Genomic DNA, 22,643 nt, shown 5'->3' with positions numbered 1-22,643 from the left:
TCCTTGGTACATTCATCCGCCATAAGGCGGGCACCAGCCAGAACATCCTTGTAATAGTTCTCGGGCTTGCGATGCTCCTTCCCCAGCGGCGGCCCGTCCCTCACAAACTTCTCACCGTCCAGCTTACCCCAGTGCACCTTTGCATGGGCAAGGGCCCTACGGGCACCTTCGATGCAGACGGAGCGCTTGATGACCTCGAGCCTTGGACAAGCCTCCACCAGCCACCGCACCAGTCCGAAGTAGCTCCCAGGCAGGGCCTCTCCAGGCCACAGCCGAACTATGAAGCCCTTCAGGGCTTGTTCGGCCGCCTTGTGGAGCTCGACCAGCTGCTTCAGCTGGTCGCTCAAGGGCATAGGGTGTCCGGCCTTAGCGTACTGAGACCAGAACACCTTCTCTGTCGAGCTGCCTTCCTCGGCTCGGTAGAATGCGGCGGCATCGGATACACTGCGGGAAAGATCTGTGAATGCCCCTAGAGAGCTCCGGATTCGGGTAAGTAACAAGTAGTTTACTTTTATATGTCTGCTTTGCATAGAGAATGCCTTACCTGCCGCTATATTTTTTACCGCATCCAATTCCTGGAGGGCCTTCTGGGCTTCGGCCTTGGCAGATTTGGCAGTTTTAAGGGCCGCAGCAAGCTCAGACGCTCGCGTCTTCAAGTCGAGCTCCAAACTCTCATGTTTTTCCATGAGAGCCTGAAGCTCTTGCTGCACCTCACCGACCTGCGCCTCAAATTTCTCCCGTTCGGTGCGCTCCGTGGCCGCTTTCTTCTCGGCCTCGGACAGCGCCTGCTTGAGGGTCGCCACCTCAGTTGTGGCCCCTATAATAAGCAGTGTACTCTTGTCATTTTTTGCAATCGCGTCTTCTTATAGGCATTTTTTCTATAAGGTATCTCTTACCTTCTTTCTCCTCGAGCTGCCGTTTGGCAAGGCCGAGCTCTTGCTCGGTCCGCTCGAGGCCCTGCTTCAGGGCACCCACCTCCGCAGTCAGTGCGGCGGTGGCCAGCAGCGAAGCCTGCATATGTATATTAACTCCTTTTTAGTTAGACTCCTGTGATATTTAATAGATCCTCTATTCGGCTTTTCTTTCCGAACGCCAAACAGAGCATCAGGGGCTACTGTCTATGCGGTAATATTTTTACATATTTTTTACTTACCTTGAAGCCTGTTAGAAGGCTAGCACAAGCTTCAGTCAGTCCGCTTTTGGCGGACCGAACCTTCTGGACCACTGTACTCATGATGGTACGGTGCTCCTCGTCGATGGAGGCACCCTTAAGCACCTCCAGCAGATTGTCTGGCGCCTCCGGTTGGACGGAGGACGCCAGCTCAATAGGCCCGCTCCTCTTGGCAGGAGTTTGCCTGCCGTGGTCCGGAACCGTTGATGATTCCGGCGCGGTGTCCGGCTTAAAGCCGGACTTGGAGCCCTGGGGGGTCTGGTCCCCTTTACTCCTGGAGTCCGGGAGGTCGCCTCGCGGTCCCTCATGGACCACCTCCTCTTGCCCCGGAGCTTGTCGTGACGCCACTTCGGCGTCATCCGCAGCACAGGGGGAGGCAGCGAGCGGAACTGAATTCACGTCCGATGAATCTAGGGAGCCGCTCGACGACTCGTCGAGCCCGTCCTTGGGCGGGCTACATGATTATATTCGACATTAGGGAAAGCTGTGCAACAAAAGGAATATCATGAGTTACTCTGGTATCCGAACACTTACGATTTCGCCGGACGCTTGGCCCTGTCCGGCCACTCCTCTTCGTCCTCGTCGGCGTCGGGGGCGTAGTCCGGCGGAGGGGTTTTCCTCTTCTTGGACCCTTCGGCCTCCCCTACTGGGGCGGCCTTCCTCTTCTTTCCTCCCCCCGCTGGAGGGGGAGAGGTCTCTTCTTCCTCCTCCTCGTCTTCACGGGAGGAGTGCGTCTCGGAATCGTCGGACGACGAGTCCGACACCACCATATGCCGGGAACTCTTTCGAGTCCCCGTGGCCTTCTTCTTCTTGGCCTTATTCTCCGGCACCACATAAGGTGCCGGAACCAGCAGCTTCACTAGGAGAGCAGGGGCTGGGTCTTCGGGCAAGGGAGCCGGACAGTTAATCAGTCCGGACTTCGCATGCCAATCCTGTCAAAGGTAAGGGAGTTTAGATCCCGCATAGAGTCAAACTATGAAGAAAACTTAACATCCTGTAAAAGATGAAAATATTTTACCTCACCAGCAGGATGCTGCGAGCTGAATCCGTGGCCTTCGAAGGCGGATGTGGGAGCCTCGGCGCCTTTGGTTAGCCCCCTCCAGACATCTTCGTACGTTGTGTCGAAGAGCCTGCTCAGAGTTCGGTGCTGCGCCGGGTTGAACTCCCACAAATTGAAGTCCCGTTCTTGACACGGAAGGATCCGGCGGACGAGCATGACCTGGACTACGTTGACAAGCTTGAGCTGCTTTTTCACTAGGGACTGGATGCATTTTTGCAGTCCGGTCACCTCTTCTTCGTCGCCCCACGACAAGCCCGTCTCCTTCCAGGACGTGAGCCGCGTAGGGAGTCTGGATCGGAATTCAGGGGCTGCGATCCACTTTGGATCGCGTGGCTCAGTGATGTAAAACCACCCTGACTGCCACCCCTTCAAGGTCTCCACAAAGGAGCCCTCGAGCCATAGGACGTTGGCTATTTTGCCCGCCATGGCACTTCCGCACTCTGCCTGGTTGCCGCGCACCACCTTTGGCTTGACGTTGAAGGTCTTGAGCCAGAGGCCGAAATGGGGACGGATGCAGAGGAAAGCCTCGCACACGATGATAAACGCCGAGATATTGAGGATGAAATTTGGGGCCAGATCATGGAAATCTAGGCCATAGTAGAACATGAGCCCGCGGACCAATGGGTGGAGAGGAAAACCCAGTCCGCGGAGGAAGTGGGGAAGAAATACTACCCTCTCATGGGGCCTTGGGGTGGGAAGAAGCTGCCCCTCCTCAGGAAGCCGGTGCGCGATGTCTTTGGACAGGTATCCGGCCTTCCTTAGCCTTTTGACATGGCCCTCCGTGACGGAGGAGACCATCCACTTGCCTCCCGCTCCGGACATTGTTGGAGAAGGTTGAGGTAGGAAGTGCGGGCTTGGGCGCTGGAGCTCGGGTGCGCAGAAGATGGATAGGCAAAGGAGGAAGAAGGCGTAGGTAAAAAGGTGGATCCTTATCCCCTTATATGGGCGGATGCGACTATGCGTCCCCACCAGCCTAGTAAACTCGCTTGCCTCCCAAGCACCGTGATAAATGGCGCGGTTGGGTTACCCACGTCCGTATTGATGAGAATCCCGTAAATGGGGGGCACGGTCTCTGCTTTGACAAGACGTGCCAAGGAAACCGCCTCGCAAAACACGCTGAGGTGGAAAAGTGAAAATGATTCGAATAAAGGCTTGGCCGTAGTCTGATGTCACGCTGCGGAATACGTCAGCAGATTAGATTTGTGTTAATATTATTCTCTCTGCGGCAATACGTGGAAACTTATTTTGCAGAGCCGGACACTACTCTTGGTGTTTACAAACTTTTATGAAGAATTTGGAGGAGGAACCCGCCTTGCAATGCCGAAGACAATCTACGCGCCGGACTCGTCGTCATTGAAGCCTGGTTCAGGGGCTACAGAGGGAGTCCTGGATTAGGGGGTGTTCGGGTAGCCGGACTATACCTTCAGCCGGACTCCAGGACTATGAAGATACAAGATTGAAGACTTCGTCCCGTGTCCGGATGAGACTTTCCTTGGCGTGGAAGGCAAGCTTGGCGATGCGGATATTCAAGATCTCCTACCATTGTAACCGACTTTGTGTAACCCTAACCCTCTCCGATGTCTATATAAACCGGAGGGTTTTAGTCCGTAGGCCAACTCCATCATACAACAATCATACCGTAGGCTAGCTTCTAGGGTTTAGCCTCCTTGATCTTGTGGTAGATCTACTCTTGTACTACCCATATCATCAATATTAATCAAGCAGGACGTAGGGTTTTACCTCCATCAAGAGGGCCCGAACCTGGATAAAACATCGTGTTCCTTGCCTCATGTTACCATCCGGCCTAGACGCACAGTTCGGGACCCCCTACCCGAGATCCGCCGGTTTTGACACCGACACCCCCCCGGCCGCCGCGAGCCCCTCCCTCCTCTTCGCGTTCCGGGTGGCCATGGACGACTCCATGAGCGGGACCACCGCCGTCGCGGCGCTCGTGGCCGGCGGCGCACTCCACGGGGCTCGGGACGTTCGCGGTGGCGCGAGCTGTGGACCGAGATGCAGGGCTCGGGACGTCCGTGGCGGCACGGCCTGTGGACCGAGAGGCAGGGCTCAGGACGTCCGCGGCGGCGCGGGCTGTGGACCGAGAGGCATGGCCTGTGATGCATTCCGTTCGAGGGGCTGGTCAGGTTGGTGCGGGATCTGAGCCACCGTCGATGGATTTCTCGCAGCTTGGCTACTGTTGCTTTGGATCCGGTACGATCCCCATCTCTCTCTCTCCCCGAGACTCAACCAGGCACTCACTCGCCCACTCTGTTTGTGCACGCGCGTGTGCGCAGTTTCACATCCCTGAACACCTAAGACTTAGTTCTGAAATATTCAGATGCTCATGTACTGTTCCAACTTGCCATCTTTGTTACTCACGACCTGCTTGACGGAGATACAAAAGATGGAAAGAGAACATTGCTTCTTGTAGATAGTCTGTTAAATTTCCATGAATTAACCCTTTCAGGTTTAGGTCATATTCAGTGGTGTCATTTTCCTGTTTGTACAAAGTATATGCTGTTTGACATTGACACGAAAGGCAGAAAATACAAAAAATGCATAATTTCCAAGACATGATTCTACTAACCTCATTCTCACGTTATCATTCTAATTATTTTTTATTTTTAGTCAATACAAAAGTAGTTTTGGCTGTAGCCACTCTAAAACCATATTCGTTTGCCTCCGCACATAGTTAAACTCGGTCTCATGACACCATTTGTTGTCTTCAGATTTAGATAAAAGCATCACAGTTATCAATTTAATTAGTAGCACCACCGCTATGTGATTAGGACATCATGCCGGCCATCGAGGATGATCTGATCATGCAGTTCTTGTTTGCTGCCGCACATACTTCGCAACCTGCCTTATGGACTGCAGTTTCATTTTTATGGGTTCTTGAGATATGTTATTTGCAGGGAGCATCCTGATTTCTTCAGTTGCAATTGTTTTGTTCATTTATTTTTTGCCTTCTTGATTGGCTCAAACATGCTCATTGTGAAAGGGCGAGGAGCCGCCGCCATGTTTCTCCCCGAGCTCCGTGGTAGAATGGTCTATTTGTATGAGATTGTGTTTAGCGGATGCGAAGAGCTCAGTTCTGGTAAGCTAGACCCTGAGGCGTGCAGCAGGTATGTGGAGATTAAGGAGCGTGCCCATGTGAGCGGCTTCGATTTTGTTGTGCCAAGATCTCTGGTGGCAGGGATTCACTTTGTTTTTTTGGTGATAGTCAGGGGGTTATATAGTTTGATGTTTCTGAATTTTAACAATCATGTTTTACAATACCCTTGACATGAATGAGATCATTGAGCTTAAATGAGAACGATGAGAACCATCTGTTCTCCATCGCAATTAGCATGTGTTTAAACTACTACTGCAGCAAATGTTTGTCGTACTTCAGTTTGTGCCACAGAATCTGTGTTTCATTGGCACTTTTGCGTGTGTTTGATTTAGTATCTTTACCCAGGTGCTTGCTAGAGGAGAAGATTAATGGTCCAACACGGCTTCATGATGTATGAGCTGGAGGAGAGGGCATTGGATGAACCAATCAGTTTGAAGTTGTAGGTATGCAAAAACTTCAACATGTATGTATAGTAAATTTGTAATAGCAAAACTCTTGCTTCCTTGCCCATAAGAGAAAAACACCAAAAAATTTATCACCTTAACTTGTCGATGGCATACCATCCTGTCACAAACCCTCAATAATGTGCAACTCTTTTTTACCGGCTCTGAGATATTGCATAGTGATGTCTCACAATTAAGATTATTACTTTGAAAAATAACTGACCTCATGTTATCTCATGTACTTTGGTACTGCCTTCACATAAGAAGTTGTACACTAGAGGCAAGAACATGATGTGTGTGTGTGTGTGTGTGTTTGTGTGTGTGTCTTTGGGGAGGCCGGGGAGGGGGGGGGTAAAAAACCCTGGGTATGCATTCTTCACTTGAACAAATTCGATAATTTATCCCAATACTCTCTTTGTATTTATGTCTTTGAGGAAATCCTATGATAGATATATTTTGTCCGTTGTTTCATGCATTCTTCAGCTTTATGATTAATACTCCGAGAAATTTGAAAACTTTAGTCATTAAATATATGCCCCAAGAAATTTAGAATGGGACCATGGGATTACCCCTTTTGAGGGTTTTCACCTTACAGAGGAAGAAATTTAACATTTTTGTTTTCAATATCATTTTCCCTGACGGATTACATACAGGTTGTTATTTTATTTACAAACATGTCAAGTGTGGTTTTTTTCGTTTTCTGTAAAGATCATTCACATCTATTTTTTTCGTTCCTCCCATCTGGATTTCTGATTTGATTCCAGAGTTTGGAGGTGGATGTTACTAAAGGGAGGAAGTTGATCACAAGTTTTCTTTCAGCAATTGGTGAGTTACAGGTCAGCCCCATCTCACATCACTAAATCTGCAACTCATGCTTTTTCTTACTTGATATTAATTCTCGATATTCTTGTCACATCCTTACAGGGATATCATGTGCATATGTATGAGTCTGCTTTGCTTTGGTTGAAGATATATGTGTGCCTGAAGATACAATCTTACATGCATTTTCTGTATGATATGATCACTATTTCATTCTCTGTGTGTACGTAGGTTGCAAGAATGAGAAGGCTCCTCCGTGCTTAACAGGAAGAGACAAGGTCGCAGCCGCACCGCACGACGGCAGGCCATGGCGAGCCGCACCACACCAGGTGGGCTAGAGCGAGCTCCAGCGCAAGCGAGCGCACCCGTCGCCCATGCTGGCGGTGTCCCGACCACGAGCAACAGGAACATAGGGTCCCTGACCACAGCTGGATCTCCTCCTTCTCCGTCCACATGCGTGCATCAGGAACTAGCAGCCGCACGGGTCTGAGCTCGGCCTCTCAAGTAGGGTGGCTTCCATGCTGTAGCTATTGTTCTTTTCTCCATTTCTCTGAAGATGCTTGCTATCTTCAGATCTTGCCGAGTGTTCGTCTGAGATTCACTGTCTTGATTTAGTTAGTGGTTTGGATAGTAGTACTCCATGAATTTTCATTTGATCCGCTGTCTATTGCCGCCGCCGGTAAATTGGATGATTGGTGCAGTTTCACATCCCTAAACCCAAACCCTAAGACTTAGTTCTGAAATATTCAGACCATATTTACTAAAGTGTGTCAGTGTTGGTTTACTTGTGATACTTGCTCCATTGTTGTGTTTAATCATATTGTCCGATCTTATCATATGCTATGCTCGCCAAGTTCAACTATCAATATCTAATTTCTCATCTGATTTTGACACCTTGCTCTTCTGCAGTTTTGTTTCACTTTTCAAGGATGAGTATCTTTACTTTGAAAATGAACTGGTCATATTTCTATTGGAAATGAAGTGATGTTGCTTCCCAGGTAAATAACTGAATTCTCTTCTACTTTAGTAGATTCAGTAACTTTGCTTTAGAGTTGTTGTTTAACAGTAGCACTACCCTTGAGTAACTAGATCAATGGCTGCCACTATGTAGATCTTAGTTCCAGTACATATGATAATCATGGTTCTTCTGTCTTGGTCTGATGATTTTATACATGCCAACAAGCAACCATGCGATATGTTCTTTACTTCTGCACCTAACAGCATGTTTTCCCACAAAAAAGTACATGTGCCGCGGCAATCATGCGTTTTATCATTTTAATAGCCAGTCAAGTTCGTCCTTCAAATGATACAGAAGGCAGTCAAGTTCCATCCTCTAATTTCTTGTGATCATTGTAGGACCAATTAGGATGTATACCTGAAGGAGTGAATCTACTAGTTCAGCTGAAAATTGATCTCTATTTGGTTTCTGTTTTTGTGTTTGGTTTTGCCGGCCGCTCGTCCTTCGTATGCTCATCCATCTTGGCTGCTCTGCTTGCCTACTTCTCCACTCTAACTCAGGTAAATGGACCGTTCTTTAATTTGCCTGGGGAACGACTCTTCTTTTACTTGTCTATTCCATAGCATGCCGGTGCATTGACCACTTCATATCCATTTATTTATTAGGTTCTGCGATCTCTTGTGTTGCTGCATCCTGATCTTCTGCTTTGTTGCATCTCTGTTCTGCCATCAAGGTTTGCTTGCTTTTTGTCTAGCTAAAATGCATATTTCCTTTCCTGTACGTGTTGTCATGGTGTTTAAATTGTTGATCATTTTAATTTTCTGGATCTGGCACGCCATCGTGTATTGTTCGGCCTCGTCCCGCTTATATGTCATGCTTGTGTGTGAGTAGAATGTGTCCGCTTATTTCAGTCGTTATACATGTTTTGGAGGTCGTGGTGGCGGCGTAGTGCGGTGTGCTTTATGACGCTTTCGTATCTGTGTGAGGTTGCAGAGGACGTGTCTGTACTTGCTGGGGTAGAATTCAAATTGTGAGGGATGGTTGTGCTTAGATTTGGTCGCTGCTGGTCGGTTCTTGAGTTCAGCGCATGAAAACCTGCAACTACTATCAAGCGAACCACAGGTAACTGAACTTCTGATTTGGTGATGTAGACATAGATCTAGCTGATCCCAACTGCTGGAGTATTTTAGTTCTATTGATTTGTAGCATCTATATTATTAGATATACACTTACAGATGTGCTTCTTTAGTGTGCCTTCTCTCATCTCACAGTAAATTGGTTTGTTGTTCTAAATAATTGCTGTAGGAGGGAGCAGCAGGCATAGAAGAAATCCCAATCCAATTTTGCTCAGCTGTAGCATCTTCCACTGACAATAAGTCTGCACAGCAGCCTGGTGAGGTTTGTTCTTGCATTTAAAAACATAAGTCTTTCAGTTGCTCTCTACTCGCTGGTAAAAAAACATAGTGAATTTCCTTTATAAATACCCAACTGAAGAATACCTTAGTTAAATCAATCAATAGTGAGTTGTATTACTAGAGAGTAGAGACGTAAGAAAACGCCCTTAGGTGTGACACTCTACGTGGTTACCTTCTTAGTCCCAGCTATTGACATCATACTGAGATCACACTCTGCCAAGCGGAATGTTTGTTTCTATGTACTTCTGGATGCTAATTTACTGTTCTTGATTTTCATGGGGATATTCCTTTATTATTTGGTTACCTGTCAATGCTCGGTCCTATTTCCCACCTTGTGCTTTGACTTCTTACATTTTTTCTGTCTAAGTTATTAGGCTACTGCTGCCTGGTTTGCGCATGATGAACCACTGGTTATGATGCACTCCTGGCTGGTCTGCCTTTTTTATGCTTTTTTAGTGACAACATTCAGACTTAATGTTTATTACTTCATTTCAGAGTTTTAAATTAAGACATTGTGGTCAATTTATATGGTTTTCTGAAGTTTCACCTTCCCTTTGTCATATTGGTTTGATCAAATCAATGGGAAGCCGGCATTACTTTGATGTACTGGCCTACAGTCTTATTAAGTGCTCCCTCTTCAAACTAATACAAGACCTTTTAGATCACTAAAATAGTGATCTAAAAGGTCTTACATCTTAGCGCACATTTAACTACTTTATTTGCTATACTATTGTGGATGTACCGCAGAATAAAGCAGTCCTCCATTTTTCTTCTCTGCAGGCTGATGTTCTTGCTCAATATAAGCCAACAATGGAGAAACTGACCAAGCTATCTTTCATGATCAGTTACACACCAAGCCTATATTTTTGCTGCTTCTACATGTTGCTATGATGGTCATTCAGCCCATTTTCTTGAACCTGCACTACAACGAGAAATTTGGGCTGCTTCTTTGTGGCTTCCAAACTTGAAATGTTTGTTTGGAAGTTAGTTTAGATTTTTGTTGTGGATTCACAGCTTCTCACATGTACCATCCTCTTAGACCTTTAGATTTCCAAAGAAACTAAATCAAGATATGGTGGTATGGTCTCAATAGTACAACTTAAAGCCTTCCATGCTTTATATTTTCTCTGAAATTTGCTCTTCAAGAATCATGTATCTATGTTAGATCCGGTGAAAAAAGGCGACTTCCAAGCAGAGGATGTGGGAGTGTTGACCACAATTGATTTTCGACTTGGGTGTCTAAATATTCTCACAATACTTGGCTCCCTCTCGGCCTTTGCGCCATTGGCGCAACGAGTCATCTAGTGTTAGAAACAACCATTAGGGATAAAGGTCACAGGATCTTAAGCCTAGCATCAGAACACCTAATGTATGACAGAAAGGGATTTGAGATTTCTTACGGGTACATAGCCTTGTGCCTGCTTGCTGCACCCATTGTCTAGTCCATGGCTACACCTTGCGTTCTCCAACAACATGGAGATGATCGGGGAAGAAGGGGCAAGAGCAGGAACCCGTAGCCAGCAGCAGTTGTGGGCTCAGGTGCGGCTATCGCAATCAATATTCCTGTCTGGGGTTGTGAGCGTCGCCAGCACTGGCCTTGCGGCGGCTGGCGCTGGAAACGGCCTCTCTGAGCACACCTATCGCCCTTTTAGGATCAGTTGTTAGAAGTCCACTGTCAAAGTTCAGTTTAGTGGTCGGAGAACGCCTACATTTCTCAATGGCGGCTGCTACAAATAAACCGGATGATTTCCCGCCTAACCTGCCGTCCGATCCGTTGGCCATTCGATCGTAGCAACGCCACGGCAGCACCTAGCGAGCGCAAGTTCATCACAACGCTGATGGCATCCGGCAAAAACTTCATTGTAGCCTCATGGCAGCACCGACAACGTCCGCCGAAGCTCCATTGCAGCCCCGGCCGAGCTCCAACCCAGCACCGACAACTCCGGCGAAGCTCCATTGCAACCTCGACGGAGCTCCAACGCAGCATCGACGACTCTGACGAAGCTTCATTGCAACTCCGGCGAATCTCCATTGCAACCTTGACGGAGCTCCAACGCAACACCGACGGCTCCGGCGAAGCTCATTGCAATTCCGACGAAGCTCCATTGCGACGCCGGTGTCGAGATGAAGCGAGGGATGCAGCAGTGACGTCGGCGCCGAGAGTCACCGCCGTACATCAGCGCTTGCAGCACCGCACCTTCTGCAAGCGCGTACTTCCCTTCCCATGTTGCTCTGAAGCAGGCGTCGCCGGCGAGGACACCACACTGCTCGCAACACGATGGACGCCCCGCTGCTTACACACCACCGCTACACAGCACGATGGGTGCTTGCAGCAGGCGTTGCCGACGAGGATGACCCGCTGCAAGAGACGTCCCTTGCAGCGACGGCGGATGCAGCTGGTAGCTGTTGCAGCGACGTCGATCTGCAGCATTGTGCACCGGCAACCATCGATTGGAGCAGCATAGTTGGGTAGCAGCGCTCATGGCGGATAGACTTGAGAATTGAGGGAGCGACGGAAGGAAAGGAAGCAGTGATTTGGGGAAGAAAGGAATGGGTGGCTCACGGGGTCGCGTCGGCTGGAGCGTGTGACTGGGAAAGACGAGCGTCGCACGATCGAAGCCCATCGGACGGCTATCGACAAGGTTTAAGCCAGCCAAATTCCAGCCGGCTTAGAATAAACGTTTTCCTTTCTCAATGCAGTGAGCATTGGCGAGTGGCGATTGGAGGTGTTTGCACAACTCAAGCACATGCTAGTCACCGTTGCTTCTAACATGAAAAAATAATTCACTATTACAGACACCGTCCCTTACAGAAGACCTGTTCAAAGGCCCGCACAAACACGTCATTGTCTGCTACACCACCATCATCAGAGTCGTCATCAACGAAGGGACATCCCGCATCAGGCCGGCCAGTCACGTATCCGATAGGAACAGCAGGGTGCTGCAATGCATTCATCCCCTGATTCTGGCATGCGTAACAGAGACCTAATAACACAAGTTGTGCAGTTCAACACATTAAACCCACTTTGCCGAAACCTAGATATCGATTACTGAATATATGGAGTAAATTTGACAAAAGAAAAGAGAAGAAATGGCATATGCCATCTTCATTTGGATCCAGTGGGTAACAGAAGTAAAACTTTTGACCATACATTTCCTTCACTTGCGCAAAATAGAGGGTTGATGATGCCCACTTGTCTGAACCAGCTTTCTTCATCCTCACCGTGAAGTTATAGTGGTGGAACGTCTTGTCATATGTCTCCACACTGAAACACTGATGCAGAAGCTCATCCAGTTCAAACTCCACACCCTGAAACAACACCTCATAAGGAAACTTGCATCCAACTAGGAAAGATAAATAAAAAAGCATTCGGAAGTCACACATACTCTCAATCCCTCCCTTTCTATGATGCACTTCTTAAAAGCCTTCATGACTTCCTTCTCCATCCATAGTTCCCCGTTTTTAGTGATTTGTTCTGTAGACTCTCCACACCTACAACAAATTAGTTAAAATTGGTGTCAGTTTCAAATCATGGGGAAATTAGACTGACTGACAGTATAGTTTGTTACCGGTCAAAAAAGATAGTATAGTTTGTAAGAGTATAAAGTGCACCATAGGGACTTGCAAGGTGTATAAGTTGTCAGGTGCTTCTTATGACAGGGAAATCTGAGGTACTTGAACTAGAAAACTGCACATTCATGTATGTATGTATGTATGTGAACTTGTATAACTGAAGTGGACAGAAGTGTAGACACCAGCTTACTTGGCAAACAAAGATTGCATAGACCCCATGTGGACAACAAATTAATAAATGTAGTTAAATACTCCCTCCGTCCCAAATTACTTGTCACGGAAATGGATGTATCTAGTCCTAGATACAAAACATTCTAATAACTGTCCCAGAGTTTCCGAATAATTTTCGTCAGTTTTAATTCATGACACAAATTCTCATATAAAGTTGGGTGGGAATGGATTAGCTACTGCCATTGCAGGAACATGTGAAAGGCTCCGCAATCCCCTGTCCATGTTGCCCTCAAACTTGAGCTTGCATAAACCCAAAAGTTCTATATTATCAGTTTATCGACAACAACTAGCGGTGTTGGGTACTTGGGTTTAGATCTACCATCTCTTAGAGAACCAAATGTGAAATTCTCAAATTCGAGGAGCAATGTGACGCACCCATGCATGTTTAGAGACCAACAGTGCACCTTGCTCCATTTCTACCTAGCGATTCCTAAAGTTAAACTTGATGAGAAAGTGACAGTAGATTATGTTGTCATAAAGAAGATCAATAATAGATTATGAATGAAAACTTCGGTAAAAGATGATAAACTGCAATCGAAGTACTTAAATCATTACTGTATTTTTGTCTGAAAGGACTGAGCATCCAATCGATCCAGAGACTCTGGTGAATCAGGTAATGCAAGCTTTTCCGATGACTGTTTGTTGGGGTAGGGAACCTTTTTGGGTGGGTCGCAGAAGCCATTTTTCACGGCAACCAGGGCCTCCCAGATTCAGTAAATGTATGCTCAGCAAGGTATTCATGTATTTCCCGCCACGTTTCTTCTGACCTGAATAAGGCCACACCAATTTTTATTACTCAAAATGCATAATAATGTTGGGGTGGGGTGCGACAATTCAGATGGCATGGAAGAAAAACATGGAAACAAATTTGCATTGCGTAGGTACCGTACATATGCTAACTACAGACAAATAACACCAAACAGAATATCGTCATATGACACTGGAATGGTGCCATACTAGCATACCACTGAGTAGCTCAAGATGATTGATATCCTGCTGGAGAAAGGGGTTATATTTGTTGAGTAGATCCAGAGGCCCCGACTTGACAACAGTATGTTAATTTAATTTAAGTTGTATTCAATCCAGATCGTAAAGAATTACTAGCCTTGTCTCCCGGTTCAGTCAAACCTACTGAAATGATCAGCGATGGAGTGATGGAATCAGAGGCATGGATGTCTTAAGAAAAGAACCAAATTAACAATCAGCGATCATACATATCATACCGATCATGCTTGACAAGTGCATACCTCGGGGATAATGCTTCCCGAACAGCTGGTTGCTTCGCAACTGTAGAATCAGGCGCACCGACGTCCGTGTCGCTGTCGTGGACCACAGCCCTAATCATCGCAATTTAAACTCACAGTCAGTGAATTCAATTATTCTTGAATGGAAACAATAAAAAGTGGTTCGCTAAGTTAGTAATTGTGTTGGAAGGATTATTGCCCTCCAGATGGACAATCAAATTACTATTGCGCTTTGTCCCCACTCGTGTCCACTTGAGGTTTGATGACATGGAATGCTGTTTGAGAATGGGAGTCATAGCCTATGATTAGTCCTGGCCATGGGTAGCCCGGCCCGGTCGGCCCGACCTTGTCCACGGGTCGGGCTCGGGCCTAGGTTTTGAGCCTGATGGCCGGGCCGGGACGGGCCCGGGCCCGTCATTTTTGCCGTTTAAGGAAGAGGCCTGGCCCGAGGCCCGACGGGCTTTTAGTATGATGGGCCAGGCTCGGGCCTGATTTTTAGGCCCGACAGTCAGGCCGGGCTCGGGCCTGGGTTTTTTGCGTCGGACTTTGGTTGGCCCAGCCCGAGGGATGGCCAGGTATACCTATGATGATATTCTGTGTGTTATCCGTAGGTTTTTCATTCTCTTCAAGCTGATCTACAGGACATTTAGCCTTCACTCCTTTTGCCAAATATAGCATAACTCTCATGAAGATTTCAACAAATGCAAGCTAACTTATGGCGCACATTAAGATTTGTGAAGAACACATGCAAAATCTTGTTATGGTTGATAACGTGCACCCTCATTTCAACAAAACCAAACTAAATGTAAATATACCCATCAGTTGGTTCATCATGCGCAAGAGATGCGACATTCAGCGAAGTGCTCTCAACTTTTGACAAGTTTGCATTTGTACCGCCAGGCTCACTGCTTCTCACCTCGGTAGAATGCTCCTCAACCCTAATCAGAACATGCACAACAGATCACACAGGTCAATGACTCATGATGAAGATATCAGAAACGATAACTTGTAGGTACTCTGTTTCTTCCATGAGAAAAGGAAGAGCAAACAAAAGCGAATATAGTTTGAACTTCTAGCAGATACAATCATGTGGTAAAATATTCAAAATAGAACTGAAAAACAAAAATGACAATTATCATCTTGCCGGTCTGCAAAGAGAGCCTTGGCTCAGTGGTTGGGCATGTGGTTGTGCAGCCTAACGACCAGAGTTCAATTCCTAGAATTGACAGCTAATGCACAGGGGTTTTCCCCCATTTATTGAGGATCAAGTTTGGTGTGTGATGGACCACTCATCAAAAAATATCTTGATACTCATTTAAAAAAATTCTGAGGACCATTTTATCTTGGTACTCATACTAAAATGGCCGTATGCATCCCTAGTTGGTGCAGAGGCCGGGGAAGTGAAATTCTCCCCCATTTTGTAAGGGTGACTGAGGACATTGCCTCCCCCGCGGGCGGCTCGGGAAGGCTGATACGTCTCCAACGTATCTATAATTTTTGATTGCCCCATGCTATATTATCTACTGTTTTGGACATTATTGGGCTTTATTATCCACTTTTATATTATTTTTGGGACTAACCTATTAACCGGAGGCCCAGCCCAGAATTGTTGTTTTTTTTGCCTATTTTAGGGTTTCGAAGAAAAGGAATATCAAACGGAGTCCAAACGGAATAAAACCTTTGGGAACGTGATTTTCTCAATAAACAAGACCTGGGAGACTTGGACCCTACGTCAAGACACAAAAGAGGAGGCCACGAGGTAGGGGGCGCGCCTACCCCCCAGGCGCGCCCTCCACCCTTGTGGGCCCCTTGTTGCTCCACTGACGTACTCCTTCCTCCTATATATACCTACGTACCCGCAAACAATTAGATACGGAGCCAAAAACCTAATTCCACCGCCGCAACTTTCTGTATTCACGAGATCCCATCTTGGGGCCTGTTCCGGAGCTCCGACGGAGGGGGCATCGATCAAGGAGGGCTTCTACATCAATACCATAGCCTCTCCGATGAAGTGTGAGTAGTTTACCTCAGACCTACGGGTCCATAGTTATTAGCTAGATGGCTTCTTCTCTCTTTTTGGATCTCAATACAATGTTCTCCCCCTCTTTTGTGGAGAACTATTCGATGTAATCTTCTTTTTGCGGTGTGTTTGTTGACCGATGAATTGTGGGTTTATAATCAAGTCTATCTATGAACAATATTTGAATCTTCTCTGAATTCTTTTATGTATGATTGATTATCTTTGCAAGTCTCTTTGAATTATTAGTTTGGTTTGGCCTACTAGATTGATCTTTCTTGCAATGGGAGAAGTGCTTAGCTTTGGTTTCAATCTTGCGGTGTCCTTTCCGAGTGACAGTAGGGGCAGCAAGGCACGTATTGTATTGTTGCCATCGAGGATAACAAGATGGGGTTTTCATCATATTACATGAGTTTATCCCTCTACATCATGTCATCTTGCTTAAGGCGTTACTCTGTTTTTAACTTAATACTCTAGATGCATGCTGGATAGCGGTCGATGAGTGGAGTAATAGTAGTAGATGCAGGTAGGAGTCGATCTACTTGTCTCGGACGTGATGCCTATATACATGATCATACCTAGATATTTTCATAACTATGCTCAATTCTGTAATTGCTCAACAGTAATTTGTTCACCCACCGTAGAATACCTATGCTCTCGAGAGAAGCCACTAGTGAAACCTATGGCCCCGGGGTCTATCTTTATCATATTAATCTCATACTGCTTAGTTATTTCCTTTGCTTTTTACTTTGCCTTTATTTTACTTTGCATCTTTATCACAAAAATACCAAAAATATTATCTTATCATATCTATCAGATCTCACTCTCGTAAGTGGCCGTGTAGGGATTGACAACCCATATTTGCGTTAGTTGCGAGGATTTATTTGTTTTGTGCAGGTACGAGGGACTCGCGCGTAGCCTCCTACTGGATTGATACATTGGTTCTCAAAAACTGAGGGAAATACTTACGCTACGTTGCTGCATCATCCCATCCTCTTCGGGAAAAACCAACGCAGTGCTCAAGAGGTAGCAAGAAGGATTTCTGGCGCCGTTGCCGGGGAGGTCTACGCAAAAGTCAACATACCAAGTACCCATCACATACCCTTATCTCCCGCATTATATTATTTGCCATTTGCCTCTCGTTTTCCTCTCCCCCACTTCACCCTTGCCGTTTTATTCGCCCTCTCTCTCTCTCTATCCTCCCTCTCTTTCTCTATTTGCCTCTTTTTGACCGCTTGCTTTTTGTTTGCTTGTGTGTTAGTTCATTTGCTTGTCACGATGGCTCAAGATAATACTAAATTATGTGACTTCACCAATACCGACAACAATGATTTTATTAGCACTCCGATTGCTCCTCTTACCGATGCTGAATCTTGTGAAATTAATACTGCTTTGCTGAATCTTGTCATGAAAGATCCGTTTTCTGGCCTTCCTAGTGAGGATGCCGCTACCCATCTAAATAGCTTCGTTGATTTGTGTGATATGCAAAAGAAGAAAGATGTGGATAATGATATGTTAAATTCAAGCTATTTCCTTTTTCACTTAGAGATCATGCTAAAGCTTGGTTTTCGTCTTTGCCTAAAAATAGTATTGATTCATGGAATAAGTGCAAAGATGCTTTTATCTCTAAGTATTCTCCTCCCGCTAAGATCATCTCTCTTAGAAACAATATTATGAATTTTAAGCAACTTGATTCATGAACATGCTGCACAAGCTTGGGAGTGAATGAAACTAATGATTGATGTCTACTACACAACCTTCTTGTTGTAGACGTTGTTGGGCCTCCAAATGCAGAGGTTTGTAGGACAGTAGCAAATTTCCCTCAAGTGGATGACCTAAGGTTTATCAATCCGTAGGAGGCGTAGGATGAAGATAGTCTCTCTCAAGCAACGCTGCAACCAAATAACAAAGAGTCTCTTGTGTCCCCAACACACCCAATACAATGGCAAATTGTATAGGTGCACTGGTTCTGCGAAGAGATGGTGATACAAGTGGTATATGGTTAGTAGATGATGGTTTTTGTAATCTGAAAATATAAAAACAGCAAGGTAACTAATGGTAAAAGTGAGCATAAATGGTATTGCAATGATAGGAAATAAGGCCTAGGGTTCATACTTTCGCTAGTGCAAGTTCCCTCAACAATACTAACATAATTGGATCACATACTATCCCTCAACATGCAACAAAGAGTCACTCCAAAGTCACTAATAGCGGAGAACAAACAAAGAGATTATGGTAGGGTACGAAACCACCTCAAAGTTATTCTTTCCAATCACTCCATTGGGCTATTCCTATAAGTGTCACAAACAGCCCTAGAGTTCATACTAGAATAACACCTTAAGACACAAATCAACCAAAACCCTAATGTCACCTAGATACTCCAATGTCACCTCAAGTATCCATGGGTATGATTATACGATATGCATCAAACAATGTCAGATTCATCTATTCAACCAACACATAGAACCTCAAAGAGTGCCCCAAAGTTCCTACCGGATGAAAACATGTGCCAACCCCTATGCATAGGTTCATGGGCGGAACCCGCAAGTTGATGACCAAAACATACATCAAGTGAATCACGTGGTATCCCATTATCACCACAGATACGCACGGCAAGACATACATCAAGTGTTCTCAAATCTTTAAAGACTCAATCCGATAAGATTACTTCAAAGGGGAAACTCAATCCATTACAAGAGAGTAGAGGGGGAGAAGAAACATAAGATCCAACTATAATAGCAAAGCTCGCGATACATCAAGATCGTGCCAAATCAAGAACACGAGAGAGAGAGAGAGAGATCAAACACATAGCTACTGGTACAAACCCTCAGCCCCGAGGGAGAACTACTCCCTCCTCGTCATGGAGAGCACCAGGATGATGAAGATGGCCACCGGAGAGGGATTCCCCCTCCGGCAGGGTGCCAGAGCGGGTCTAGATTGGTTTTCGGTGGCTACGGAGGCTTCTGGCAGCGGAACTCCTGATCTATTGTGCTCCTTGATAGTTTTAGGGTATGTGGGTATATATGGGTGAAAGAGATACGTCAGGGGAGCCACGAGGGGCCCACGAGGGTGGAGGGCGCGCCCTAGGGGGGTGGGCGCGCCCCCTGCCTCGTGGCTCCCTCGTTCCTTTCCTGATGTGCACTCCAAGTTTTTCCGGTAGCTCTCCTTCCAAAAATAACTTCTCCAGTTGGTTTCATTCTGTTTCGACTCCGTTTGATATTCCTTTTCTTCGAAACATTGAAATAGGCAAAAACATCAATTCTGGGCTGGGCCTCCGGTTAATAGGTTAGTCCCAAAAATAATATAAAAGTGGATAATAAAGCCCAATATTGTCCAAAACAGTAGATAATATAGCATGGAGCAATCAAAAATTATAGATACATTGGAGACTGATACGTCTCCAACGTATCTATAATTTTGGATTGCTCCATGCTATATTATCTACTGTTTTGAATGTTTATGGGCCTTATTATACACTTTTATATCATTTTTGGGACTAACCTATTAACCCAGAGCCCAATGCCAGTTTCTGTTTTTACCCTGTTTTAGGGTTTCGAAGAAAAGGAAAATCAAACGGAGTCCAATTGACCTGAAACTTCACGGAACTCATTTTTGGAAGGAAAGAAGCCTAGAAGACTTGGAGTGCACGTCGGGGGATCTACGAGGAGGCCACGAGGCAGGGGGGCGCTCCCACCCCCCGGGGCACGCCCTCCACCCTCGTGGGCCCCTCGTGGCCCCCCTGACGTACTTCTTCCGCCTATATATCTCCATATACCCTAAAAACATCAGAGAACACAATAGATCGGGAGTTCCGCCGCCAGAAGCCTCCGTAGCCACCGAAAGCCAATCTAGACCCGTTCCGGCACCCTGCTAGAGGGGGCAATCCTTCTCCGGTGGCCATCTTCATCATCCCGGTGCTCTCCATGATGAGGAGGGAGTAGTTCTCCCTCGGGGCTGAGGGTATGTACCAGTAGCTATGTGTTTGACCTCTCTCTCTCTCTCGTGTTCTTGATTTGGCACGATCTTGATGTATCGCGAGCTTTGCTATTATAGTTGGATCTTATGTTTCTCCGTCCCCTCTACTCTCTTGTAATGGATTGAGTTTCCCCTTTGAAGTTATCTTATCGGATTGAGTCTTTAAAGATTTGAGAACACTTGATGTATGTCTTGCCGTGCGTATCTGTGGTGACAATGGGATATCATGTGATTCACTTGATGTATGTTTTGGTCATCAACTTGCGGGTTCCGCCCATGAACCTATGCATAGGGGTTGGCACACGTTTTCGTTGTGATTCTCCGGTAGAAACTTTGGGGCACTCTTTGAGGTTCTATGTGTTGGTTGAATAGATGAATCTGAGATTGTGTGATGCATATCGTATAATCATACCCACGGATACTTGAGGTGACATTGGAGTATCTAGGTGACATTAGGGTTTTGGTTGATTTGTGTCTTAAGTGTTATTCTAGTACGAACTCTAGGGCTGTTTGTGACACTTATAGGAATAGCCCAACGGATTGATTGGAAAGAATAACTTTGAGGTGGTTTCGTACCCTACCATAATCTCTTTGTTCGTTCTCTGCTATTAGTGACTTTGGAGTGACTCTTCGTTGCATGTTGAGGGATAGTTATGTGATCCAATTATGATATTATTGTTGAGGGAACTTACACTAGCGAAAGTATGAACCCTAGGCCTTGTTTCCTATCATTGCAATATTGTTTACGCTCACTTTTATCATTAGTTATCTTGTTGTTTTTATAATTTCAGATTACAAATACCTTTATCTACTATCCATATACCACTTGTATCACCATCTCTTCACCGAACTAGTGCACCTATACAATTTACCATTGTATTGGGTGTGTTGGGGACACAAGAGACTCTTTGTTATTTGGTTGCAGGGTTGCTTGAGAGAGAGACCATCTTCATCCTACGCCTCCTACGGATTGATAAACCTTAGGTCATCCACTTGAGGGAAATTTGCTACTGTCCTACAAACCTCTGCACTTGGAGGCCCAACAACGTCTACAAGAAGAAGGTTGTGTAGTAGACATCAAGCTCTTTTCTGGCGCCGTTGCCGGGAAGGTTAGCGCTTGAAGGTATATCTTTAGATCTTGCAATTGAGTGTTTTAGTTTCTTGTTTTATCACTAGTTTAGTTTATAAAAGAAAATTACAAAAAAATGGAATTGAGTCTACCTCATACGCTTCATCTTTTTAATATCTTTCATGAGTATGATGGAAAGGAAAATTGTGCTCAAATGCTAGAAGAAGAATTACATAGAATGCTTGGCACTAAATATTTGAATGATGAGCATGATTGCAATGTTGTTAGTACGAATTCTTTGAATATCCATGATATTAATGATGATTGCACTAGTTATGATAAAATGCCTCCTATAAACATATTAATTTTTGTGGAGTGCATTGGGTTTGTAAGTACACACCAAATAGGGAAGATAGATATTGCAAGAGGCATAAGTACTTAGAAACCAAATTGTTGCAAGAAGAGCTAGATGAATGTGCTGAAAATTTAATTTTTCTTAGGCCTTCTTGTGAACTTTGCAATGAAAATGATCATTTTAGTACCCAATGCAAATTGTTTCATGATCGTATCGTGTCCAAAAATTGTGATGACTTGATTTCCCTTGCACATCATAATGAACTTAGTTTGCTCTTGGGTTATGAAGAAATTAAACGTATAACTAAGGATATTCCAAAATTTGCCCTTGATAAAGTTCTTCATTTTGATCTAAAGAAAATTTATATGTATTGTGCGGTGAATTGCATTCAAAATCCTCATATTGCCAATTACATAAAGAAAAGAAAAGAAATAGAGGATGAAGAGAATACTAACGAAAGGGAAGAGACTTCCCAATATCCTCCTATTATTTCTTATGATGAATCAGGTAATGAGGAGGAGCCTTCTATTCAACCAATCTCATTAATAAGGAGCTCCAAAAATAGGATTGAACCCACACATGAGGTGAAGAAGAAGAAAAGAAAAAGGAAGAGAGGTAAAAGGGTATCTCTCCCAAATAAGGTTGCTCCTATTATTGTTGTGCCTCGTGAAAATGAAGATGATACACTTGATGATGATCTCGTTATGCCTATTGCTTGTTGTGATGATTATGATTGGGAATATAATGATACTTCTTATGATCTTGAAAATCTTTTTGGCATTTGCTTGGAAGAATATGATAATAATGTTTGCTATACTATTGGCGCTATCCATACAATTAATGATGAGATTGATTATGCTTATGATATGAAAAGGCCCAAGCTTGGGGAAGCTATGTTTGATGAAAATGATGTTTCTGAGAATATATTTGCTGCAATTAATGTTTGTCCCAAGCTTGGGGATGCTATGTTTATTAATGATGATATTTTTAGTCTTCCAAGTTTTGATATGCAAAGTTGTTATGATGAGAACAAAGTTGCTACTTATGATGACTATTGTGATGAAACTTATGCTATAAAGAGTAGTGATGATTATATTTATAAAACTTGTCATGATTATGAGTACATTTTATCTGAACATTACTCTTTTAATGTGGAAACAATTTATAGCATTGAAGTCTCTTATGACACTCCCATTAT

General features: G+C 45.1%; 1 long non-coding RNA gene across 2 annotated transcripts; it reads left to right on the top strand.

Annotated features, from left to right (window-relative positions):
* The first annotated feature begins 5,768 nt into the window (after positions 1-5,768).
* Positions 5,769-9,479, top strand: LOC123151410 (uncharacterized). Of its 2 annotated transcripts, XR_006475633.1 has the most exons (6): positions 5,769-5,789; positions 6,554-6,625; positions 7,518-7,606; positions 8,232-8,299; positions 8,560-8,688; positions 8,872-9,479. It is a non-coding gene; the product is annotated as an uncharacterized lncRNA (long non-coding RNA). The 2 variants fall into 2 exon arrangements; XR_006475632.1 differs by lacking the exons at positions 8,232-8,299; positions 8,560-8,688; positions 8,872-9,479 and having other exon boundaries at positions 5,771-5,789; positions 7,518-7,694.
* Positions 9,480-22,643: the final 13,164 nt, after the last annotated feature.

This window comes from Triticum aestivum, chromosome 7A (assembly GCF_018294505.1).
Source record: "Triticum aestivum cultivar Chinese Spring chromosome 7A, IWGSC CS RefSeq v2.1, whole genome shotgun sequence".
NCBI lineage: Eukaryota > Viridiplantae > Streptophyta > Magnoliopsida > Poales > Poaceae > Triticum > Triticum aestivum.
The sequence above is the reverse complement of the archived record's forward strand: the minus strand, read 5'-3'. Positions and strand labels throughout refer to the sequence as shown.